This window comes from Oreochromis aureus, linkage group 1, assembly GCF_013358895.1.
Source record: "Oreochromis aureus strain Israel breed Guangdong linkage group 1, ZZ_aureus, whole genome shotgun sequence".
Classification (NCBI taxonomy): domain Eukaryota; kingdom Metazoa; phylum Chordata; class Actinopteri; order Cichliformes; family Cichlidae; genus Oreochromis; species Oreochromis aureus.
Window position 1 is genome coordinate 12776777 of NC_052942.1, and position 15676 is coordinate 12792452.

Genomic DNA, 15676 nt, shown 5'->3' on the forward strand with positions numbered 1-15676 from the left:
TGTACAGTGTCTGCACCCCATCATGATGTTGTTTGTGCAGATGCTCTCAGTGGTGGTTCAGCAGAAGTTTCTGGGAGAGCTGCACTTAGTTCAGCTTCCTTAGGAGGAACTGTCTTTGTTGAGCTTTTTTGACCAGGTTTAAGATTTGGAGGTCCATGTAAGCGGACAAGTTGAGTCCAAGGAACTTTCGTTTCTTCACACTGTCTGCTACTTCTTTGTGTATGGAAAGGAGGAGGTGGCTGTGCTTCCTGTTCATCTGAAGTCTACGGTTAACACTTTGGTCTTGTTGGTGTTAAAGACCAAGCTGCTCTTCCCAATCAACCAAGTGCATCTGCAAGCAGTTTGTCATTGTCAGTCATCAGGGCCCTATTACACAAGGCAGGTTTAGCTAACAACTCTGTTTCAGAGAGTTAACTTAGACTCTGAGCTCGTTACTGAGGTAGCAGACTCTGTGAACCTTAGGTCACTATCAAAGTGCATAGAGGAGTGAATGAAAGTTGCAGAAGTTTACATTTTTAGAAAAACTGAAATCCCAAATTTATGCTATTTTGCACAGTTTTGCAGTCATTTTGTTGAAATTCATGTTGAAATGTGCTCACAGACTGAGATTCAGCCATTTAACATCAGTCAACATTTTGAAATTTACGGTGTCTGAGGCTCCACATTGAGGCCAGTTTTAATGTATTTAAGCATTTTATTCTCACCCACAAATTTTATTATAGTCTTGAACTGATGGGAGAAGAGGGTGAACAGTAATGGACAAAGAGGTGCATGTCCTTAGCTGACTTGCTGGTGGAAGTTTAAAACCTGTGACCATAATAAGGAAACCTCAGGCTTTGTAGTTCTGCAGAAAGGGTGCGCTGCCCGGGAATCGAACCCGGGTCACAAGAATGGGAATCTTGCATGATGCCACTACACTAGCAGCGCCTGTACTAGTGGTCCATAGCTATATAAAATAGCATGCATGAGGTACACCTAGAAGTTAGTGTTTGTCAGTTTGGTCAAATATATGACCACGGAAGAAACTTGAGGTAGACAAGTGAAAATAAATGTACCTTTATGAAGAATGTCTTGTCTATATGAGTGTAAAACATGTAGGCAACATGTGCTGGAACACCTGCTCTGACTTTCTTAAAAAATTCTCCTCGTGAATACCCCAACATTTTAATAAAATCAGTTTGAAACCCAAAAAAAAAACTGAATTTTTACAACACAATAAAAATGGATAATTAATCATATAAAAGGATCCTGATAATAATGATAATAATAACTGTCTATACTCACCATTTGGGCCTCGCTCTTGCTCTGGTTTCTGGTTTGCATTCCTGTATTTTTGCATTCAGCCATGTTATTTGTGGCTCATTAAATTATGATTTACAGTCAAGTGTGACAAATAATGTGGCCCAGAAGGGTGCTATATTCTGTTGTCAGTCCTACATACTGGTACGCCTTGTCCAATTTAAACAAATAAATAAATAAGAAATCCTGTTGGTGTTTTAGTGTTTTAGATTTGAGAGTGCATGATGAACTGAATTTTAATAACTGCTCAGTGGAAAATGTGACTGGTGTATATTAGTGTTTTTCTTCATCTGTCAAAGCCGGGTCTGTTCGACTAGAATAATGAGTGCGACCCGGTACAGGGCCTTTAGTTATCTTACCAGATCAGCATGACTTTTCCAACTTCAGTTACTTGGTCAAAATAATGCATGCATGTGAATTAAATGTAAATAATTTCCCCAACCAGGATAAACTTCTATACATTATTTTTAAAACCAGAAAATTAAATTCAATTTTATTTACACAACAACAGTCACCTCAAGGCACTTTATACTGTAAGGTAGACCCTACAATAAATAAATAAATAAATAAATAATATCTGAACAAATATAAATGTAATGGTGCACATGGTATGGGGTTGGGATGCAATGTACAAGATAAAACTGAACAGAAGGAAATATGTGTTGTGTAGGAGTAGGTCTACCACAAGAGGGAGGCATTTGTTAAGGTAGCGGGCATCAGTAGTCAGTAAAGGGGACCTTGAAATGTAATTGGCTAGTAGGCATTAACTTTCAAGATTGACAGGATTAAAGAGCAAAAACAGAATTAAAACCTCACAAACAGGCTCATGTCTGAAAATAAAGTGTCAATCATCCATTTGAATTAGTCTGACTACAAGGAGCAACTTGCAACTTCTTCATCTGTCTTTAATTAATCACAAAACTCATCTTGTTTAATGACATGTGGTTGAAAGAGGTGAGGCCAATATTATGTTGCAGTATTTATGGCAAACTAACAGCAGAGAGGAACAGCTGCTAAAGGAGCAATCCTGCTCTTCCACTTTTCTCCACATGGAAGCACTTTATGCCTGCAGTAACCCCTAACTCAAAAGCTGGCTCATGGTAGCTGCTGCGTGAAGTCTTCTCCGTGATGTTTCTTCTTTGTCAGTTTTAATTACCTCCTCTCCCACCAGCAGCTGCCTGCAAATCCAACAGAATAAAACTGAACAGACCCGATTAGACTAAAAGTTTCCCTCTGTTGGAGTTTGGCAGCTTTCCTGTGCAGCAACCTGATGTTAAGATGTGGAACTCGGGCAGATGTGCTCAGATGGGTGAAGCCAGAACAGCTGCTGCCCTGTCTAAATATCACTTATAGTCTTTCTACTGGTAAAATGACACTGAAGAAACTGGGAAAAATACATGAATCTTGAGAATAGTGCACTTCACAAACAGCAATATGCAGTATTGGTCATGTGATAACACTGTTTAGGTTAGCCCTGTCCATGGACACGTCCTTTGAAATTGTCCACTTTGGCACGTTGACTGTCACTTCCTGCTTTTTTTCCTTTCTCCCAAAAGGATTACATCTTTATGGTTACTGTGAGTCATGCAGTTGTGATTTTCACTTCAATATTTAAATCATTTTTGGTTAAACTGGTAAGAAAGTCGGTGCACACTGATCGTACACCCAGCCTGGGTTTACACAGTAAACACAGCACAGATATTTAATTTGCTATGCAAAGCTAACAGAGCTTCAATAAAAGGGATTATTTTTGAAATGCTAATCTCTGGACTATTTCCAATTTGAAGTAAAAAACTCATTTTGTTTTGTTTAATCACTTACTAAAGCTTTGTCAGTAATGGATTATATAAACATTTTCTCTGTTACTGGTCTCACTGCGCAGGAAAGGATCATTTTGAAGCACGCTATAAAGAGCAAAGTGTCTTCTGGAGCTTGGTGACCACTGCTCAGTGCCTGCTGACTGGGTAATATGTGTAAGCCCTACAGCTAAGGGTGATGCAGTGGGTAAAGTGATATTAGTGGGGCAACTAATGCCATCAGTGTTTCTTGATGTAGTGGATTACATTCCTTCTCCACGTGAATTAGATCCCTTTTAAGAGCCACATTTAGCTGTTGTGGTGAAGGAGAGTGCAGAGGGGTTTTTTGTGGTTTGAGGCTTTTTAGGGGCATGTGATGCCTTTAAAAAAGTCTTAGGACCTACTTCATATCTATAAAAAAAAATTCCGCTTCTTGTACCTGCTGCAAAATTAAACTGTTCTCCTGCATGTGCTGGAACAATGGGAGCCAGAACAAAATGAACACTCAAGACCAACCGCGTCAGAAGACATTCATTATTCATGTTAATTGATTCTGGCAGTTTGGAGACAGTACCTTGTAATGCAACACCCATCCAGGACAGGAAGACGATAAACACACACAAATCTCATCCAGCACGAATACAGAGTAGCCTGCTTCCTTCTCATGTGACTCGTTCTTCTCACGTCAACCTGGAACTGCGAGGAACCGTGTGAGCCGGGGTGTATTGTTAACGTTGGAGTGTGATTTGCATCGTCACTGTGCGTATGCATTAATGTTTAACAGCGAATTGGAAGGCAATCCTTATTTTCTGAGAAACTGAGCAGATTTTTTTCTTTTGATTTGAATTTGGGAAAAAAGGACTGAACTATTAAAATGAACGAGAACGTTTTTTTTGTGAGATCATTTCAAATAATCAGACCCTGCTAAATTGACAAGAGTACAGATGAGATGCATGCGCTCATTTGCTGGAAATGAGAAATGTGAAAAAAGAAGGTCACATGCATCTTGATGTAGATGGCAATGCACTCAACATCACGCCGCAATTAAATTTTAATGAGGCCTCTCCATTCTACTCAACTGGAGTTGCTACTGTGCAGAGTCGCTGCTCTTCAGCCTCTCCCTCTTGCATGACTTCTCAGCACCCAGTAGCTTATTTCCACTGGTGTGCACCGTCAAAACAGACCAAATGTGAGGCCCATTGAAGAAGAATTCAAGCTCAGATAGATCAGACTAATGTAGGATGAGATTTCTTTTGTATTGTCAATGTGAGATCCAGTACAGGTAATGGAAGATTTTCAGCCTATTTCTCAGTCACTGAGAAAATGTGGAATACAAATAAGGTAAAAATATTCACATTCACCTGCGTCATGATTTTCGAATCCACTCCTGCTATCTTCTGTTTGCTGTAGCTCGCTTTCATGACATTGTTTCAGTCTACAGTGTTTCGCCTTACACTAATACATAGGAATACATTAAATTTCTGTATTTTCATATAGATCGTCAAATATCTCCGCCTGTGGCCAATTGCATTTAAACATGGTGAGTGATGCATAGTTACATATTTGCCTTGTGCTAATGTGCAGCAGTGTCCTCGTGCTAATTATGTGTCGGAGGAGCATTTGACACAGATCTGATCATCTGTGCAGGTTGTGGGAAAGACTCTCAGAGGCTCAGAATGTGGGTCAGTGGATGACAGTTTCTACTACAGATGAATTAAACTCACCTTAAGACAGATAATACCTTTTGTAGCACTTGCACAGATTACAGATTTCCTCTTTTCTCTCTTGTTTCTTCTTTTCATCCATTGTCCTTTCGCTGTTTTCAGTCTTAGACTGTGAAGCAGTTTGTGATGGAAGTTTTATGAGACCAGGTTTCTCTCTGAAGTTTATAATTCAGCAGTTTTATTTATCCCCTTCCTGTGCCTGCACTCATCTCCTGATAAGAAACACAGTGAGGTTGTGCCTATAAATCCCAGCACAGACAGCAAGTAACCAGGCTGTCCTTGAGAACTTGATGTAGGCAAAACAGAAGGTTTCGACGAGGCTGACCCTTTGAGGCACAAATCGTGAGGCTTCACTACACAGAGGGGTCAGTACCAACACACACACAAAAACTCCACTGCACTCTGAACATACATTCAAGTCTCTGTTTGGTGACTTTGGTGGTCACCCTGTATTTTCCTTTAGCAAACTAGCTGGCTGGATTCCATCAAGCTTAGGTACAGTAGATGTGTTCATGTTTACCTCAGGATACTAATAATACCTCTAGCTTTACTATCACCAATAATACAATACCCTGCTTTTCATTCATGAATAAGCAACAGAAAATAGGATAGCAGTCCTATTAGCCTCAGCTTTACTTTGTATTTTAAACTAATTAGCAACTGCTGCCATGCTGCCAAGTAATAGTTTTTTGGTTTTTATCTGTATGCAAGCAGTAAAAGCACAGGCATTTACTGTTCTCATCCCTGACACAAATCAACACTTGTAGTTGCAAGTCTCCCAGTGCTCTAACTGTTGGGGTTTTCTCTATAATGTTGTGGTTTGAGGGGTGATGTTAAATGTTTGCGCACCCCAAAAGTTGGATGTCAAGTAGAAGAGAAAAGGGAATTCTGGAGTAAGCTGGATGAAGTGGCAGAGAGTCCTCCCAGGGGGAAAGAGTGATGATTGGAATAAGGGCGATGAGGAGGTGTTGGGTGGGTGTGGTGTTAAGGAGAGAAATGCAGAGGTTCTTTGCAATCTGAAAGAGATACAAGACTGCAAGGTGGTGTCAGGAGAGAAGGTGGCAAGGTGGCATTGGATGGTTGGCTGTAGGATTGTTTTGGAAATCAAGAAGAGGAAGGAAGTTAAGGTGGAGGTAAGGACCAAATGGTTCTTGGTGGTGTTGAAGAGTAGCCTGATGACTGGGAAACTGCCAAGAATGTGATTGGTATGTCCTCTGGACACTTGGAGAATTGGTGGTGGAAGGAGGAAGTACAGGTAAGTATTAAAAGGAAGTGATTAGCAAAGAAAAAGTGGGATAGTCTGGAGATGAAGACAGTTAGGGATGGGTATCGTTTAGGTTGTATCCGATACCGGTGCCAAACCGGTACTTTTGAAACGGTGCCGGTGCTTAAACGGTGCTCAAACCGGTGCTTAAAGAATGGAGAACACAAACTTTGTCCAAAAACCTCTAATGTTCAGCTGTTTTTTTGTAAAAAGATAACAATGTTAGCCTTTTCTGCAGCTATAGGGCATATATGGTATCACTCTTGGTTGGAAGCAGTGCTTAAACAATAGAAAAAACACAAACTTTGTCCAAAAACCTCTCATGTTTAACTGCTTTCCACTTTTTCTTTGGTCATTTTAGCCTTTTTGGCCAGGGTGAAGGGAGTATCTGCCATCAAACAAGAAGACAGCCGCATGTAACTACGACGGTGTTTGCTAGTTCACCTTACATGCATTAATGTAATAATGTGGTTAGCGTACTCAACGTTAATTACACACGAACAACATGAAGCTACTCACGCAGAGGAGAACGGCTGCTGCTGCCATCATCATCCATCATCATTTCTGCTACGCTGACAGGGCTAGGGGCCAGGACTCTACTCTTCGGGTTTTTGGGGGGATGTTGCTAACTCCGGGTCCGATAACAGGCACCACACCCGCAGTAGATGTGCACGGTGTGAGGTCTTGCAGCAAGCTATCAAACACGGCGCATTTCTCGGCTTTAAAAAAAAAACGCTATGCGTCGCCAGGTGTTTCATCAGATTTGAGGTGTTGCCTCCTTTGACAGTATCACAGTATCAGCTTAAAGCACTTGTTGCAGGCTGCTGAGTTTGCATCTTTTGCTGTGAAGTACAGCCAGACTTTTGACCGCTTCGCCTTGGGCATTTTTAATCTGTAGCTCTGCTCTAAAAGAACATACATACCTGGACCCGCCTACTATCCTCAGAAACGTAAAATGATTGGCTAGAATTGGCTCAGGAAAAAAAAAGCACCGAAATAAAGCACCGAAATGTGCACTGCTTTTCGGTCTGGTTACTACCGTTTATGTCAGAACCGGTCCCATCATGGCACCGGACACCGGTACCCATCCCTAAAGACAGTAGACATGAGGAGGCTAGGCATATGGCAAAAAGAGAAGTGGCAAAGGCGAGCCAAAAGGTTTATAGTGAATTGCTTCAGAGGGTGGACACTAAAGAAGGAGAAAAGAGGCTTGTATCGACCGGGTAGGCAAAGAAATGGAGCTGGAGAGAAGAGGAATAAAAGTCGGTGGGAAGCAAGACAGAGTACATGATGTGTGAATGAGAGAGAGACAGGTGCAAGGACAGGATGAGCTGCAAGGAGCAGAGATAGTGAACGTAGGCGAGTTTAAATACCAGAGGTCAGCCATCAAAAGTAACGGACGGTGCAGAAGGGTAGTGAAGAGGAGAGTGCAGGCAGGGTTGAGAGGGTGGAAACGAGTGTCTGGGGTAATTTGTGACAGAAGCATAGCAGCCAGAGTGAAAAGGAACATTTGCAACATAGTAGTGAGACCTGCTATGATGTAGCAGATGTGGACTGGAGATGGTGGCACTGACAAAAAGACAGGAGGCCGATACTGGAGGTGGCAGAGCTGGAGATGTTACGATTTTCACCGGGAGTGACCAGGATGGACAAGATTAGAAATGAATATATCAGAGGGACAGCTCAGGTTGAGTGGTTTGGGAAGAAAGTTAGAGAGGCAAGGCTGAGATGGTTTGGACATGTGCAGAGGAGGAATAGTGGATAACGAAGGGTGTTGAAGATGGAGCTGCCAGGCAGGAGGAAAAGAGGAAGTGCACATAGAAGATTCATGGATGCAGTGAAGGAGGACATGCAGAGGGTTGTAGTGACAGAAGAGGAAGCCAGAGATAGGGTGATGATCTGCTGTGGTGACACCTGAAGGGACCAGCTGAAATAAAAAAGAAGAAAAGCAAGAAGAAGAAGCACATTTACACTAATTAGACATATAACTGAACTGAAGTAAAAAAGCTACGCTGGACTCGTGTCAGCTGCGATTGACAGTTTGTTCCTTCCTAATTAAAGTACATTTTGTAATACGGCAAAAGCACAATCACAACCATATAACTCGGTGATAAATAACAAGCTCCTACCCTGGTGTACCGTGCTTTGACAAGCTAGCTTTGCTACTTTCAGTGTACTGCAGCTAGTAATGTCAAAATTATTTCTATCTCTGACAGCAGTGTCTGTGTTTTGGTCCAATTTAATGTCCATGTATGAAAACGGCACTCTGTCAACCACAGCTACGAAGCAAAGCACCTTAAAGCAACATAATAAGTCATTACGTCACCCACGAACAATCTTGCACACAGATGTTTCGCCAGTTTGTCCCATAGACACTCTTTACTTTTACTTCTTTGCAGAGGTTTGATAACCTTGCACTGAAGCACCCTTTGTGATATGATTGACATTTGAAGACAGCCACTTGTTCCTGTCATACTTGTTCCTGTCATACAGGTGCACGATGCCTTTAGTGTACCGAGAAAGAAAAAAAAAAACAGTTTCAGCTGAACTACTCCTAAAGAAATCACTGCAGTGCAAAGCGATTAGTCAGTTATAATTTTTCCGGTATCAAGAACTTTTGTAATTTGCATGACTTCTCCCTGTGTTAATGTTTTTTCAAAGTTTAGTCCTCATTTGCATAATTTTCATTATCCCATAAGAAGCGGCCCCAGCTTCATAAAGCTGCTCTCCATTCCTGCTTGTACCAGTTAGTTCTTACTGTGTTGTAGAAAATTTGTCAGCTTTGCTAATTTTACAAGAAAAATCAGGATTGTAGTTTTTATGAGGGAAACATTCCATATTAAGACTCATCAGTGCATCTGTAGTTATTTGTGCAGTATGTTTTTATCTTTTATACCTCTCACTTGTGGATATCCCTCATCTTTCTTCAGTGAACGTGACACAAATATGAATTTTACTTTAAAAACTGCGGCGGATTTTCTCTGAATCATGACCAGCTGCCAATGAAAACACTACAAAGCAACAGCCAGTTTTATTGTTATGTGTCTGAAAAGCGTTATCTGTCCTAAAGCATTGCCATTTTAATTTTCCAGTACTTATTCCAGAGTGTTTGCATAGCTGTAACAATGGCAGCGCTGATCTGATGACACAGCTGTAGCCTACTCTCCTATCTACTTTATGCTGTCTCTTCTCGCCTGTAGGAGGTAAAGAAACAGGCAGCCGGTGGTAGATAAACATGCGAGCATGACTGTTTTCTCACCAGTGGAAAACTGGACTGAAAAATGGAAATTATTATCACAGTAACAGAACAAAAAGTCACCAACCGCCTGTTCAGCCATATAAGAATAATAACCAATGGACACGTTTCATTAACATGCTGAGTAAACTAAGCATGGGCCAGAGTGTGGCCCCTCGAATATAGTGAGAAATATACCATAAAGACAAGCTTAGATCTGTAGGGAATGTATTTACTGCTCTTTACAAAGCTACCTTTAGTTCAAAAGGAGCATGCTGACTACATTAAATTGAATTACATTTACAAAGGTCCTGTTATAGATTAACATGTCACGTGTTGTGGAAATGATTATTAGTATTAGTATAAAGGCTTCCATTAGGTGATCTTTACCAATAAAACTAATATCAATTAGTCACTTTCTCTTGCAATAATCAAAGTACTGAAATTTAAAGTTTTGTCAAAATTTTCCATCCACTTGTTATGGGCATAAATGTCATGATAATTTGGGGCTTTTAACAATTTCTTTGAACTCTTCATTTTCGATGGTGGAATGATTGTACAGAGTACATTTTAATTACTTGGATCCACAGTTTTGAATTTATTTTGGATTTTGTGTAAAAACGAAACATGCAGGCTCAAATATATACATAGGCTACACTCCCACTAATATTTGGTTAAATGTTCCCTAGCAAGCGTCACCTTACAGAATTGGTAACATTTATTTGAATTAGTTGGTTTCCTTGTACAGACACACCTTTTAAGCACAGCCCACATATATTCAATAGGCTTAAAGTCGGGGTTTTATGAAATCCATTCCCGGAAATTTCATAGTTATCTGAAAGTACTATGCTTAAAATGCCTTTACGTTCTAGATAAGAAATTAAGTAAGAGAAGCTTAAAGTTCTTTTCTTTTAAAATCCAGGAGGTAACCAAAAGCTCATTAATGACCAGCTACATTTTTATTACTATATTAACGCTAACTTTTTATAAAGGTGCAATCCATTCTACCTCAGTAATCCAAATATTTCCCACAAGTCCTGGTAGAACGTGATATATTTTTAATCCACTACTAAAAGTAAAATGGCAGAATGTAAACAGCGACCACGATTTACGCCTGCTGTCTTCTCTGACTTTGGATTACCTCTTAAAAAGTCACGACAGGTTTGCTTTCAGTGTAACTCTGAAAGATACAATGTGTGCACCCTCTGAAAAGTGCACAGACTCAGATTTGTCAAAGTATGCCTTGGCTCCGTGATGGATTGTAAGTGAAAAAGCTGAGCTTTCATTTGGCTGTCAGGAGGAGCTGCCAGCTTCAGCAGTTCTATAACCTTTTAAAAAATGAACGGCTTTATGGTAATGGCTAAAAAAGTCATAAATAACAGAAATGAAGTGTTGCAAGTGTTTCGGCCAAAGCAAGCAGTTGTATTCAAATCAGGTGGGGTAGGAGCACAGTCACATTATAATTGTTGAGTCTTTCCTTGACGCTTTTCAGAATTTCATCCTGCTCAAGGATGCGTTTTACAATGACTTTGTTGAAAAATGTATAATTTGCATTTAATTTAAATTGAGATGCTTACACTTCTTTTGCCTCATCTCTGAATCTGTTGTACAATTAACTCCACTGGAGTTGGTGAAAAACAGTCGTCAACACAGCAACTGAGCCTGTTTGCAATAATTTAAAGTTAGAGCTGAGGGAGTGGGAGTCAATTTGCATATAAAGATTCAAAACTGGCAATGTTACTTGGAAAATTTAGTTTAAAAATCTTGTGTTTCCTCATTCATCAACTATATTACTTTACCTTTAACATTAATCAGCTTAATAGACCTTTTTTTGTGGATGGAGGATGTGTCAAAAATATATCATATATAAAATCAGCTCGCTTCTGTTCTGTCTTTGCGGCTCTCTGTTTTACGCTACTTAATATAAGTGAAATAACATTGGAAGACATAGTACATGAATCTTTTATGATCCTGAGACAGCAGATAAAGTGGAAGACAAAAGAAGCTCTGCTCACAGTGCACTCCGGACGCTGAGATCAATCAAATGTCAGTCAGACAGACTCACCTCTGTGTGGAATCTTAATCTGAGAGAGTGTGCCTTTGAGGTGAGCCTCAACTTTTAAAGAGCTGTTGTTCCATGCAGAGGGATATAAACTATATATAAACTATATCAGATGACAGTGTGAGAAGCTGTTTTGCTGCACTGAAGATTTAACACTTATGCTGCACAAAGTGTTGCCATATTGATGTACTTGTTCACTCGTGTTTCTAAACTGACTCCTAAAAGTACATTTTCACAGTATGATTATCATAGTGAATGTATGTATCTGTCTATGTCTGCTCCCCAACTCTTCCTAGACGCTCAAATCTTTACAAATTATATATATATTATCCATAGTAGCTGATCTCAAAACATTACGTGTACGTTACATACTTTTTGCCAAGCACTTATTAGTGGAGTGGCACTTTGGGGTCACTGGAATGTGTTATGTGCATATTTATAAATAAGTGTTAATCAAACAGTGTCTGTAATTGATCACTTGGTCTTATGTAATGAATCTGTAGTTTGCAAAGAGGAAGAAGAATTGCTGTTCCTGCCATCTCACTATATATATATATATATTCTATTATAATGACAATCAAAGGAATGGCATGATAAATGAACTACATGTCTCTGTGGTCATGCATGAGTGAAGCCAACAAAGCAGCACACGCCTGGTGAAAAATGTTCCCTGCGTGGAACAAAATGTTTATGTGGGACAAAAGTGTGAAACAGATAGTGTTTTAATTCAGATCTTCCATATGCGCACTTACATGTTGTTGGTTACTATTTGCACACCATAGTTTGTGATCTATTGCATGAATTTTATTAAGATATGATGATGTTTGCAAAGTTTGACTATATTTGTGGCACTACCACATGAAACTCATCCAACTTGTTGTTCATGTGAACGCAGTGAACAAAAAAAATGCTGTTTATTAGCTAGCTAGCACTGGGATCAACACTAATGATGTTGAAGACACATCGCAAGTCTACTGGCTGAAAATGAGGAGCGCTTATAGTGTGATTCCCATTTAACTTTTTGAATGTAAACCATACAGGCACTCACAGAGCATTTCATGTAGCCCTACTTGACAATATGAATGTACTTATGTGCCAAAAATAGCACAAGCAATCTAAGCCAACAGGCACAGTAGAATAACTGTAGAGTTCAGACCTGCACAAAATATGCTATGAGATGTTGGATGAAAAGAGCAGGTATACACAGACAGCAGATGATTGAGGGTGTGGGTGTGACAGACGGGTGACTGGACAGAACATGTGGAGGATGGATGGGGTGATAAGGGGAGGTAGGTGTGAAGAGTGGAACATGAAAAGAGGCTCAGAGTGAAACTGACATGTGCCGCCTCTGCAGTGAAAGATAGCATTATTGTTTTGGACAAACTGGAAATCCAAGTGTTTTGTGTTTTGTAAAGCGCCCTTATGGTGGAGCCTCAGATAAATCGGCTACAGCTGCAGAAGCAGGTATAGCTGATAGCGTTGGTATCAATCCAATATCAGCTATACCTGCTTATGAGGTATTTATAAGATGAACTGTCATCAATTTGCATATTCTCAACACTAAATCAGTGTCATTCTTACTTTCCTCAATAAATAGTTAACACAACAAAACACAACTTTCAGATTTTCATGTATTTTGGAACTGGATCTTTTCCCCCCAAGACCTGGAATGTAAATGTGCTTGTCTCCAAAGCACTCTGGGTTCAACTTTGGTTGATGTGCTATAAGCTATAAATCAGGGGTGGGCGAACTCCAGGCCTCAAGGGCCAGTGTGCTGAATGTTTTATCCAACACAGCTGATTTAAATGGCTAAATTCCTCTTCAACATGTCTTGAAGTTCTCCAGAGGCCTGGCACTGAACTCATCATTTGATTCACATCTGATTCAGGTGTGTTGACCCAGGATGAGATCTAATACCTGCAGGACACCAGCCCTTAAGGTCTTGAGTTCCCCACCCTGCTATAAATAAAATAGATGTGATAGTCAACACAGTTCGAATGGTTCAGACATTTGTCATTGTCCGTATTTGTGGTATATTTTTGCCATTTCCAAAAACTGTTATTTATTTAACACAATCAATGCTACTGATACCATGTTTATACCTATATATGGACCGATTCATATTGGACTGATATATTGTTAAGTATAAAGCTGTATATTCTTCACCTTCAGATGTTTTGTCATTGCAACATTATGGTTGCTGTTCAGGCTCAGTTTCATTTTAACTCGAGCATCTGCACCCTGCCACAGACGTCCTTTTCGGCAACATTAACCGACTCCTTCAATCTTTCTTTTTTACTTGCTCTTGATGAATCTGTCTCTGTGCATCTTAGAAATATAATACAGAAGAGCTTCCAGGCATATTAATTTGTAAAGCTTGCTGCAGCCAGGCCTGTATCAGACACGTCCCAGGGTGCCTTGTGTGAAAATTAGCATTTGATTATTTCCCTTTGCTCTCTTCTTCCATTAGCAACACAACTTTACTGTTCTCAAGGACTGAGAATGCAAATTAGCTATGTAACTAACAAACTGTTATCAGTCTGAATGGTCTCTGTGGGTTTTGCCATCTTTTACGCGGCGGCGAAACCACTCTTCATTAGTGCAAATTGTATTACGTTCAGCAATTGTGGGAAATAAGTGGTGGCAAAACCTCTGAAAAAGAAATTATGTTGTCGGACTGAAGAAAGAAATGTGTTTTGAACGCCTTCATCCACAGGAAGACCTCCCCTCCACCCACTATCTCTGTCCACACAGAGCTGTCAGTCAGTTTATATCTCTTTCTTGTGCCTGAGGTTGATATCAGATACAGAGAGCAGCACATTAAAGTGGTGCCCCTACCCTTCTTTTCCAAAAGTTAAAATGAGAAACAGAGTTGGAATACAAATAGCCACAGATCAAATGAATGGTAGGGATTTTGAGCTCCTTATCTCACTCAGTCAGTCATTTTGGAGCACAGACACCAAAAGGAGAGACTATGGCCTCAGAGGTTCTCTCAGCAAGCCCTCTGGCTGTAGCGCAAACAGGGACATCTTACACACACATCGCATTCAATTTTGCCTTCAACATTGTTATTATATTTTTGACAGTTTCTTCAAAGAAGCTATTTTTCTGCTCACGCTTTTGCCATATTTCGGCCTCCCTTTGCTTTTGGGAAATCCAGAGAAAAGTTGAGCCTCTGAGACTTCACTTTGTGCATCATTTGTAAGAAAGGATTTTGATTTTTAAGACAGGGCGTTAAGCCTGCTAATCCCCAATTTATGCTGCCGTTGCTCTGGAACGGTTCCTGACAGGTATTAAAAGTAGGACTGGTGTTTGAAGTTCTTTTCAGCAGCTTCAGTGAGTCCACATTTCAGTGGTGAGGTTAGTTTAGACTTTGAGTGTTTGAGCCACAAAAACACACTCAGAAATCTCCTCAGCTGCGATGTGTTTAATCAGCCTTTGAATGAAATTAAAAGCGAAAAAACAAAGAACGAAAAAAGCTTTTAATTTCCATAGAATTTAGTCACTGGACAGGGCAATGGTTCTCAGCAAGAGGGGTTTAATCGAGAAGGTTGCTGCTGCTTGTCAGAAATATGATTAAGCTCTGAAATAGTCTCTGCCGACTGAGCGACCCTTGTTGAGTGTTCACCAAAAGCAACTCATATTTCAGCCCTGCTCCTTGGGTTCAACAGTTGAAGAAATGAAAAGAGAAAACGATCTCTTTTGAATTGCCTATATTTAATACCACATTCAAATTCTTGGGTGCGTGTGTGTGCATGCGTGTGTTTCTCTTCTTTTCAGCAGTGAACGTGCAGAATATCGCTCTGCACAGAATGAATGACTGAATATCATCTGTGCATGCTGACAAATGGGCTATAAAACCACATGTTTCCTTTACATTTCGGTCCGTTACCAGTCCCATTGTTGCGTTTTTGAGTTTTTGACAGTTAATAATGTCCCTTTTGATCCAAATACGTTTTTTGATTTTAATCAATAAAGTTTATCAGAGTACTCATCACAGTACAGGGACACAAATACACAGCACAAAATCAAATAGCTTTTTTGTACCACGTTTAAATATATTTCGACACACTCAAATATCCTCTTTCTTCATTTATTTGGTAATATTGTCTCTCATAAAACCTCTCCGAGAGGTAATTACATTAACTATAAAAGAAGATGTAATATGAAGTTTCTATTGCCAAGTTGTACATAATGAAAATAAAGTCCCCTCCCCCGCAGCGTTGTATAATGTTTTAGGCGTGAATATCGCAAGGATTTGTGTATGTGTGTGTGTGCACATGCGTGAGTGTGTGC

The 15676-nt window shown here is 40.0% G+C and overlaps 1 non-coding gene across 1 annotated transcript; it reads right to left on the minus strand.

Annotated features, from left to right (window-relative positions):
* Positions 1-856: 856 nt before the first annotated feature.
* Positions 857-927, minus strand: trnag-ccc. Its single transcript has one exon. It is a non-coding gene; the product is annotated as a tRNA-Gly (tRNA).
* Between the last annotated feature and the right edge of the window lie 14749 nt (positions 928-15676).